We start from the raw sequence: 8,520 nt of genomic DNA, 5'->3' as shown, positions 1-8,520 counted from the left end.
GGAGTTTATCTTTTCTTTTGAAGTTCATATGTCATGTTCTGTTATAGCACACAGAGTGTATGATTTTTCTCGTGATTCAGGCCATGCGTAGATTTTACTGACGTCACGACAGTATATTTGTTTATTTGTTTTTTGAATTTCGCACAAAGCTACTCGAGGGCTATCTGTGCTCGCCGTCCCTAATTTAGCAGTGTAAAACTAGAGGGAAGGCAGCTAGTCATCACCACCCACCGCCACTCTTTTACCAACGAATAGTGGGATTGACCGTCACATTATAACGCCCCCACAGTTGAAAGGGCGAGCGTGTTTGGCGCGACGGGGATGCGAACCTGCGACCCTCAGATTACGAGTCGCACGCCTTAACACGCTTGACTATGCCGGGCCCGTTACATAAAGAAGAGAGAAAAATTAATTTATTAATTATATTATAATTATTAATTATACATTATAATTAATTATATTAATTATAAGGATACGTGTCTGAATTATTAAGTCTTTCTACAGAGAGAGTGGAAAGGATTTTATCAGTGTGCCACCAAGTGATAGTTCGTTCTCGGAAATCACTCATAGCTAAGAAATCGCACGTGGTTAGCCGACGACGAAGAAACCAAAACTGCTTCGAGCGGTGACTGATTCTTACTTTTAATAAAGTGCCCAATAGAGCACTTTGATAAAACGACTGTAACAACACCCATAATAGAATAATTAACTGCACATCATATTTGATGCAAAAGAGGCTTTGGTTTTTTTTGCGTTGACGCTAATAAAGTTTATAACGTTTCGAAACTTTGATCATCTTTCGACCTGAGACGTTGAGTGCACTAAAGTAACAATGGCACCACCCAAGCTGTGATATTGGTGCACACGATCAGAAACAGCTAACTTGTATTTTTAGGTAAAGTGGTATTGTACGATTTTTATCAAACCAACATTAAACTAATGAAATTAATAGGTTTTAAGACTTATCCTGAAATACAAAATTAGAACTAAATAAGTATGAATTTTATAGAATAACTGGAATAAATTTACCAAATTTACTTTTCGTATAGAATTACTTACAAAACTAAATGGAAGCCAAACTTACCTCTACTTTAAACTATAATTTTCCTATTAATTTACTAGTTAATAAAAGAATGATGATAAAGTATTTTGATGAACCAGAAACTTTTACTTGAATGGATAAGTAGCGAAGTTCAGTGTCATTTATTAGTCCTGAATATAACCAGTTGATTCTATATTGTTATCTAACGAAATGTTAGTCTGACAACAGAGTTAACTGTGTACATACGATCTTGTAAGTAGTGTTGTGTTCCTTAATGTATCAATACAGATGTTTCTGATGACAAATTTTGTCTCTGACTGAGTTACTTACACTTTCAAAAGTTAATCAATAAAAACATATATTTATTTATTCATAGTTTTGTTGTTAAATATATTATACTGATGTCGTTTGATATTTAAGTATTGTTTTATTCATGGAAAACCTTAAGACAAGTTTATGTCCTGTACAAGAGTAATACTATAGTGTCAGAAGATAAACCATGTTGACCCATTTTTGACGTTACTTAGTAACATCACTGTAGAACTGATATCAAAACTACCAGTGTTTATTTCATGACAATATTTTATTTAACGTTTGTTTAAGCTGCTATAATATGATAGTAGTGTAACTTGTTACAAAAAAAAAAACATCTTCATTAACACGAGTTAAATTTTCTCAGAGTGACATATGTTGTTTAATAAACTTAACTCACTTCTTAGAGGACAAAACCAGTTTCTTAGTAAACATTGACCACAGATATTTTATGAAGCGTGTTTTGTACATTTTATTTTAAGTTTAGAAATCATCAGAAATTATTAACAACACAGAAACAGCAAGATTATATCAATAATGTATGGACCATATAACCTAAATATAACAGGCTATGACCAGTTAATTATTTTTTATAACTCAACTTATGTGTATCCGTGACAAACCCTTAGCTACAATGTTTTTCAGTGTTATTCTGATATAACGAAATAGATCGTATTTTCTAGTTAACACTTCTCATTGTATTAGTTATTATTCGATGACATAAACAATGTTATACCTTTAAGTAAAGTGGTCTAGTCACTTGGGGCTTCGGCATGGTCTGGCGGTTAAGGTACTCGACTCGTTATGCGAGGGACGCGGGCTCGATTCCCCGTCACACTAAACATGTTCCCCCTTTCAGCCGTGAGAGCGTTATAATGTTACAGTCAATCCCGTTATTCTTTGATAAAAAAAAGTAGCCCAATAGTTGGCCGTGGGTGATGATGACTAGTTACCTTCCCTCTAGTCTTACTCTGCTAAACTAAGGACGGCTAGCACAGGTAGCCCTCGTGCAGGTTTGCGCGAAAAATAAAAAAAAACACCAAAGAAACAATATCCCTAATTCACTTTCGTATTTTTTATTGTGATATGTAATGCATTTCCACTTTTAATGTTCGCTGAATTGTAAATATAAATCAGACATCTTCTAATATACGTAGACAACTCTTGTTTTGATAAAATTCGATTTTCGCGTGTGCTGATTTCACAGGGAAACTACAGTATATTGCAACATCTCTGATACTACAGCTATTTGTTAGTTTGAGTTTCTTCGTGACATCGTGGTCGAATTGTATGAATTTTTATAAGAAATTAATTTTGAAGCTGCTTTAAAGATAACGAGAAAAAAATCAAACAATATTTAATTAGAATGTTAATCACCTTAAGGAGAACTTGAAGGAAATGGTTTAACTCTAAACGATAGAGTAACAAAAAAAAAAAAAAACGCACGAGACTCTGGTGTGAGGTAATACAAATATACTGTTATGCGATGATTAAGTACAGTTTCATAATATTTGAAGTGCTGCCATCTAGTGGGATTTTATGTGACTATACTTTAATCTATGAGTAAATATAACATTTATAGGGTGCAACTGTTGCGGTTTAGTTACTAAGATTAGAACGTCTTCAAGCCCTTGGTCTTTCTGAAAGCCACATCTTCTCGCAGCTAACGTCCATTTAAGTTTATCACTTTGTCACATGTTCTGAATGCTTAATGTTGAACTTTTATTCTTGAAACTTTCACTCAACATTTTATACGTTCACTGTATTTCGTAATGATACCTTTTTGATATATTAGCATATTTTTTACTGATTACGTTATATTACTTTCTATTTTTCACAACAAGGGCCTTTAGTTCTGTTATTGTCATTAATATTATTATAAACATCACTTGAATTAATTGGATATCCTGAAAATTATTCGTATGTAACGTAGCAGTAGATGACATAAATTAATAAAAACAATTATAGTACATTTTATTGTTGACTGTTATTGCGGGCCCTGAAATGTCCTGTACATTATTATTTATTTTATTGTTGGCTATTATTCCGGGCCCTGAAATGTCCTGGCTGTCAAGGTGCTTTACTCATGACCTACGGGTTGCGGTTTGGAATTCACGTCGCCAAACATGTTTGCTCTATAAGCACTGGAGGTATTGTGGTGTGCGGTCGGTCCCACTATTAGTTTGTAAAAGGATAACCTAAGTGTTTCTAAGCTTTCACTCCAGCCTATTATTTATTACTAAGTAAATAAACGTGAATAAATATTGTAAGTTAATGTTCCTGTGTATCATTTTATTCATTTTTTTCAGATTTACTGATTTACAACGCTAAATTCCAGGGTTCGATTATCCACGATGGACGATGCATCACATAATCCCACGTGGTTTTCCTTGAAAACGATCAACAGTCATTCAAACCTGCTTCTTCAATGCTGCTGCCATCTATCTTCTTTAAAGTGTTTTTAATCAAATTTGTGTTTCTGAGACAAATGGCATCACTATAAATTCATTTATTGTAATTAACATAGCATTCTGGCTATTTTTGAAAGTAAAATTAATAACATTACACAATACAGTGTAATAATAAAGTAATCGTTAGATAAAACTAACCGAATAATACAAGAATATCATTACTTTAAATAAGAAACAATAACAAAACAAAAATATGTATTAAAACTAGTAAGAGAAAGAAGATTACTAAAGTTTAATGAATGAATGCTATGTTAGTGTATTATAAAAGTAGATTAGTTTCAGATATACGTATATATTATTTGTAATTGCTCTAAATATTATGTATTTCAGTTTCATTCATTACTCAGTAAATTTCAGATGTGTTGTGATATCTCGTGCTCTCCTAGAACCATCCACGTATTAGTTTATACCTTATGTGGTTTGAACTAAGCACGTAATTTTATGCGGAGTATTTCACCTCAAAAATTATAGCTTTGTAGACTGGTTGCATTTCAGGTGGTATAGATGTGTCGTTGTAAAGTCAGGTGCTTTAGATGTGTCACTTTATATTCAGTTGTGTTAGACGTGTCAGTGTAAAGTCAGGTGCTTTAGATGTGTCACTTTATATTCAGTTGTGTTAGACGTGTCAGTGTAAAGTCAGGTGCTTTAGATGTGTCACTTTATATTCAGTTGTGTTAGACGTGTCAGTATAAAGTCAGGTGCTTTAGATATGTCACTTTATATTCAGGTGTGTTAGACGTGTCAGTGTAAAGTCAGGTGCTTTAGATGTGTCACTTTATATTCAGGTGTGTTAGATGTGTCAGTGTAAAGTCAGGTGCTTTAGATGTGTCACTTTATATTCAGGTGGTATAGATGTGTCGTTGTAAAGTCAGGTGCTTTAGACATGTTATTGTAAAATCACGTGATCTTTTAAATGTATTTAGTTACTATCACTTTAGTAAATTCAGTTCTTGAAAAACTTAGCACAGTTGTTATATCCTTCAGTGCTATAAGTAATGTTAGCTTATTAACACTATAACATTAAAATGCTTGTCTACTTCACATCTTTTCCTCTTTGTTTTAACTAGACTTGTCGAATTGTGCTGTGATATAGTTGTTTGACTCTTTAATAAAATATTTAGTTCTATAATTCCAGATTGCCAAAGAAATTTGAGCATAAATTTATCTTGTTTTTTTTTTTTAAATTAGGTTGGTGTTCTTTCCCGTTAAAATGCACGATATTTTTTTCATGAATATCTCCACCTGAATCTTCTTTAAACTTCTAGCCTCATGTTATAATTTTTTAGTAAATAAATAAAACAATATTAACTTATGATAAAAACCACCTATGTATATATATGGATAACAACTAGAAATACACTATTTGTAATGAGTATAACTAATGATTTAATATACTGTTCTTACCTATAAATATAAGAAGGCATAGCTCCATAACTCAATGCTAACGATATAGTCAATGATGACAGGAGTTCTGATCAGTAACCTAGCTGAAAGTACCTATATAAATGTTACCTCCAAAACAGCAAGATACACATTAGTATGCATTATCCTCAACGGGTTTGTAACTGCCCAAAAATCATTGTTTAGGAGAGGTAATCAAACCATAAGGTTAAAATGAGAATCAGTTTTGAAACAATGGGAAGAAAAAACTGGCGGGAAGTGATTTGTACAATTGCAACACAAATTGTATTGTATTGCAAGAAGTAACAATAATTTGTTCGATGGCAGATAGAACAATAGTATTGTAGTAAATGCATCTTATTTAAAGGAATCGTGTTATGGACATTGACAAAATACTGATGGCACTCTGACTGCTGGCAGGTACGTGATGTCATTCTCTTCGGTAATAAGACTTAAACTCGCTTACTGTTTATTTGTACAATATGTTTGCTAAATTTTGCGAAACGCCACTCGAGAACAATCTATACTAGCTGTCCCTAATATTGAAGTAATAAACTAGAAGAGAAACAGATAATCAATATTCTTCACTGCTAACTCTTGGTCTATTTCTTACCAACGAATAATGGGATTAATCCTCATTTTATAACGAATTCACAAATGATATGGCGTGCATGGGGATTAACATGAAACTGGTAATATTCTGGCATGTACAAGTCATATCATTTTCTTGAGTAATAAGATCTATTGGACATGGATTCATCCTCCATCAAGGCAGTAACGATATTAATGTATAATTGATGTGAAATAATACCTAGAAAAGAAAAATGAAGCTTATGTCAATCTCGTAAACATCACTTTGGTTTTATGGGTGATAAAATCAAATAATTTTGCTGAATTGTGGGGAGTGATACAGGTAATCTGGAATATTCCACAATCATAAATTGAGAAAAGTATGTTAGCAGAAAATTAAAATGTGCTGCCCTCTATAAAACAAATACAAAACAATATTGCATATTATAGATTATTCACCTCTCTTTTGTACATTCTGTAATAATCTATTGTAATAAGGGCAAAATGACCATTAGTTACAATTACTTGTTAAATGTATCTCATCTCTGTACCTGTCTATTATCTCATCTCTGTACCTGTCTATCAAAATCAAGTTCCTCCCATGCCAAATGGCACACAGAATCTGGTTCGCTGAACTTTGGCGTATTTGGTACATGCGAATGAAACTGAGGATACGGGTTAATCCCTGGCTAACGAGTGATACCCATCGTATAGTTAGACAGAATCAGATAATTGGTGTACACTGTTTTGGTTAATGACACCGTACCATGTTACAAATCACTTTCGAATTCGCAACCGTTGCACTACTAGTCCAAGTCGCGAAGCTAATTGAACTACGCTGTCGTCATGCCGGCTACACATTTCCATAATTCACAACCTTGTACGTACACACACTCACACTTACGTGCCAGTCTATGTGCATTAAAGTGTCTAAAACAAAGCTTTAAGCTGCAAGTTCCTACTATGCGAACGCTTATAAAAAACTAAAATTCAAGTCTCTTGTGCAGTTGTAGTGATATTTTCAATCTACGTAAAAAGTTGTGCAACATAAAAACTAACCTTGGAGTTTGTAAAGTCAAAACACGATCTTATAAACCGATCCGAGTAGAGAGAGTAAAAACTGGAAGCGTAAACCGACTTATTTACTTGTAATAATAAAGATACTGATCCAGTTTATAAATAATTACTTTTCTGTCAGTTTTCTTACTGTGTATGAAAATAACGTTCGGTTTATCTTTTAGTTCTACAAGAATATTCCACGTGGCAGTTTCCTGACCCGCGTACAACCTTGGTAGGCCTTTAACCTGACGCTTCTAAAGTAAACGTGGACGAGGTATTATTATTTCTTAACGAGATGTTTAAAGAACAAAACGTTATAAACACTTGTAACTTGTAAGGTTAGTTTTTCTAAATTGTTTAATTTTTAACGAAGGATTTTCTATGTCTGTCATTAAGATAAAACTACACAATGAGCTATTAATGTTGTGTTTAGCATGGGTACAGAAACTCTGTGTTTAGTGTTATAATCCCTCAGACTTACCGCTGGGGGGAGGACTCATTCATTGAGGAAAATATAAACTGAAGGTAGGTGAGAGAGATCAGAAATTTGTTTTGTTTGTTTTTTAATTACGCGCAAAGCTACTCGAAGGCTATCTGTGCTAGCCGTTCCTAATTTAGCAATGTAAGACCAGAGGGAAGGCAGCTAGTCATCACCACTCACCACCAACTCTTGGGCTACTCTTTTACCAACGAATAGTGGGATTGACCGTCACATTATAACGCCCCCACGGCTGAAATGGCGAGCATGTTTAGTGCGACCGGAATTCGAACCCGCGACCCTCGGATTACGAGTCGAACGCCTTAACACACTTGGCCATGCCGGGCCATTGAGCAGAAATACTTTGATATATATATACTTTTAATATTTATATACATATGAATAAAATACTTGTTTGTGCAAAAAAAAAACTCCAGTTAAACGCCTCAACACAACGGTAAGTCTTGAGGCTTACAACGCTAAAAATCAAATTTTTAAAACCCGTAAGGGGCGGTGTACAAAACAGATAGCTTATTGTGTAGCTTTGTGCTTTACATATCCAAACCAAAACAACTGAACAGTTTACCTTTGCATTGATATAAAACTTAAGTTTCGGTCTAGATAAAAGTCTAGAAATAAGTATGATGTTATGACAAACACAAAGCGTTCGTTGTAGTTCGTTAAAATTTGCATTGACTTATGCATGTTTACTTTAAATTTATTGAAACCCCAAATGAACAACAAAACACACGCTACGATATTTTGGTGTTTGATGGTATTAAAATAAACGGTTGTTTGTTTTTACTTTTCGTGCAAAGAAAACGAGGACTATCTGCGCAACCATCCCTAATTTAGCAGTGTAAGACTAGAGAGGGAAGGCGGCTAGTCATCACTACCCACCGCCAACTCTTGGGCTACTCTTTTACCAACGAATATTGGATTGATCGTAACTTTATAATGCCCCCACGGCTGAAAAGGCGAGTAGGTTTGGTGTGACGCAGATTTGAACCCGCGACCCCTCAAACTACGAGTTCAGCGCCCTAACCATTTGGCCATGTCAAGCCCTTAAATGTTTGAAAGGGCATATTCCATACATTGTAAAGTATCATAGATTACTTACGCGGCTAAAGGTATATTAAAGAGTGTGTGTTTCTAATAGCAAAGCCACATCGGACTATCTGCTGAGA

General features: G+C 34.2%; 1 protein-coding gene across 3 annotated transcripts in view; it reads left to right on the top strand.

Moving 5' to 3' along the window:
* The window catches only part of LOC143244526 (uncharacterized), a 70,328-nt gene extending 63,212 nt beyond the window's left edge, over positions 1 to 7,116 (top strand). For 2 of the 3 annotated variants that reach the window (XR_013025163.1, XR_013025149.1), the window contains one exon: positions 3,664 to 4,866. The gene's annotated coding sequence lies outside the window, so the exon portion shown is untranslated. Of the gene's footprint in view, positions 1 to 3,663; positions 4,867 to 7,037 lie in introns of those variants that run through there. The other variant, XR_013025157.1, reaches the window with a different exon arrangement.
* Positions 7,117 to 8,520: the final 1,404 nt, after the last annotated feature.

Source organism: Tachypleus tridentatus, chromosome 1 (genome assembly GCF_004210375.1).
Source record: "Tachypleus tridentatus isolate NWPU-2018 chromosome 1, ASM421037v1, whole genome shotgun sequence".
NCBI lineage: Eukaryota > Metazoa > Arthropoda > Merostomata > Xiphosura > Limulidae > Tachypleus > Tachypleus tridentatus.
The sequence above is the reverse complement of the archived record's forward strand: the minus strand, read 5'-3'. Positions and strand labels throughout refer to the sequence as shown.